Below are 2998 nucleotides of genomic sequence, written 5' to 3' on the forward strand. Positions count from 1 at the left end.
GAGGTACTGGGGATTGAACCCAGGACCTCGAGCATGCTAAGCATGTGCTCTACAACTCAGCTGTACTTCCCCCCAAGAACTTTTAAAATTTACAATACCCCTTGTAAAACTTGAGCCCCATGATTTTTTTTTTTGAAAGCTAGTCTTATAAAACATAAGAGGCCTAGAACTGGATTTGCCTTTGGAGAAAACCATTCTGGAAAACTGTTTAGTGGGTGATGATGGCGGGGGGTCTTTTGTCACAATAATTGGAGAGTGATATACAACAGGGATGTGCCTCCTGTTTGAGGAAAGACTATGAAGCAATCCCAAAACGAAGCAGCCAAGCGCTCTGTTTAGCATTCCTTGGCGCCTACATTGGTTCTTGCAACCATTCATCTATTCAGGGAGCCAGTCAGAAAATAGCTTTCGCAAGTCTACTGTGTAAGAGACATTGTGTAAGAGAAACTCTGTGAACAGAGGACTGGATGTCATGCAGGAGAAACAAAACACAAAGATTGTGGGAGGACTGTGTGAGATGGATTGTCAGGGGCACGTTCTTGTAAGCCATGATGGTGAGTTCCCTAAGGGAACGGGGAGCCATTGAAGGCTATAGGCAGGGGGTGGCATGGTGAGCTGTGTCATTCCTAATGATCTCTCAGGCTGCTGTGTGGAGAATTAACAGGTGGTTGGTGGAGCATGGTGGAGGGATGAGCCTAATTAGGAGATGTTCCAAGCATCCAGGTGCTGTGGCCTGGACCATCGTGGTAGCAGAGGTGGAAAGGTTCACATGGACTAGAGAGATGTTTGGGAGGCAGAATTAGTGAGAGTTGGTGCCTGGTAGAGGCAGTTTCTGTCTTAGACACTGGATGGAGGGAACCATTGGCTGAGATGGGGGCAATGATGAGCCAGGCTTTAGCTGTCTGACCTTCGAGGTACCCATGTGGAGGCAGTTGGCAGACAGATATAGATGACCAGAGCTCAGGAGAGAGGTCTGCACTCTGAGTAGAGGTTGGGGAGTCAACAGCCCGGAAACAAAAACCAAAGCCATGGAGGGTTAGTGCTGGGTGTGACTGAGCCGTGTCCCTGAGTTTCCTTGCTGTGGTTGGGGAGGGAGGTACTCCATTCTCTGCAAGGACTTTTGTCTATTCTGTGCCTGTAAACTTGTCTGATCTTGTGAAAAGGTATGTGTATGAGAGAGAGCAAGCACGTGCATGCATACTGACACATCCCTAAGGATGTGGAAGGGGTCCCCCAGGAAGGAATTAGTTCCCCAGTCCATCATTCTCGGAGGAGGCAGATGCTGAGACAGGAGATGAAGGTGGAACCGCTGGGTCTGAGACTCGGGGCAGGAACCTCCTCCGTTTCCGTCTCCTCATCTCCTCTCCCATCTTCCCCACAAAGGCGTGGGGCCTTCACAGTACCCGCCCTGCCCTTCCTGCTTCCAGCTCAGACCTCCCATACTTAACACACTCTGGTCGAGTGAGCCAGGCTTGGCTTTTGATAAACTAAATGGGAAAAACTAGAACACTGTTTCTGCTTTCAATTCTATTTTCATGGCTCTCCTGTTTCTACAGAGGCTCAGGAAGTCAGCTTTGAGATTCAGATGGCAGAGATGACATCTCTGTTTCAGGATGTACCTGACCTTTCCTTCCCTTGGGGAGGTGGGGAACCACAGCCTAAAACAAAACGAAACAAAAACCCGATGAGAGGTAAGGGACAGGTAACAAGATTTGAGAGATAAGGAGGCTGATAAGACATATTAGTTCCACATTTGCAAAATATTATATCCCAGAACCCCTGACAAGGCTTCAAATGTCTTCCTTCCTCCCTGACCTTCCACTGCCCCATCCCAACATGCCAGAAACACCCGCATCATTATAAAGGTTCCTGACAAATGAGAACAGCCAGCTTCCAAGCCCCTGCCCCATGCCCCTCTCTCTACCAAGAGCCAGAGCCCTTCCGCCCCCTGCAGCTTGGACACCTGTGTTGGTTGCGCAGCTCTGACTCAAGCAGCTGCAGCTTCTGGAATTGCAGATTGGGTCCTGCGTGGCTGGTTAAGCCCTGAGGTGTCCACTCCATCTCCCAGCCCTTCCACGACTCCTCCTGGGGTCTGAACCTTGGCTCTACCATTTACAAGTGACCCTTGGCAATTTCCCTAAAGCCCTGAGGCTGAGCTCCCTTACAGGTCAAGTGTGAATGGTGGTACCTCAGAGTCACATCCCACACGCATCTCACTCTCCCAGAGTTCACATTCACCTGAACCGTTTACACCGCCTGGACAGACAGGGAGAGAGGAGAGAGAGAAAGAGGGAGAGAGAGGGAGAGATCCAGCACTTGTGATCGTCTTCCAAGACTATACATCCCAGGGGAAGGCTGCAAAGGAAGAGGGAGGCTAAGTTGCTCAGGGAGGTGAGCCGCTTTACCTTTGGTTTAATTCAGTCATTCATTCCATATTTACTGAGTCCCTGTAGGGGTGAACAAAACAGACAAAAGTTCCTGCATTTATGGAGCTCATATCCAAATGAGAATGAATGTTCAGGCTTAAAGGTTCAATTCCTATTTTCCATACAACCTAGTGCCAACGACACGTGGCCTCTTCATTTGCTGGCGAGTAGCTCCAGTGCCTGATCTGAATGATGGAAGGGCTGGTCACGACTAATTCTGACCACAGGTGAGCCTCATCTTCTGGGTCGCATTTCAGTCCCCCTGTCCCCTGCACTCTCCCCTGGTTCTGAGCTGAGACTCCACTGTCCTGTTGTGTGGGGGTTGGGGGGCGGGGGGAGGGCATGGACTCAATGAAATGCTGTGTGCGGTGAGCGGGCACATCCTGGGTAGAGGGGGTGGGAGGAATGAGGGAGTGATCGCAGCCAGAGTACAGGATGGTGCCAGATAGCGCTTTGAGCTTTATTAGCAAGCCCACCCAGTGGCTGCTCAGCCAGCTCTTGGGACCCCCTCAGAGAGCACAGTGTCTTGGCTGTGGACACCTTGCGGGCAGAGCTGCGAACGGGCTGAGGGC

The sequence above is a fragment of the Vicugna pacos genome, chromosome 5 (genome assembly GCF_048564905.1).
Source record: "Vicugna pacos chromosome 5, VicPac4, whole genome shotgun sequence".
Lineage (NCBI taxonomy): Eukaryota > Metazoa > Chordata > Mammalia > Artiodactyla > Camelidae > Vicugna > Vicugna pacos.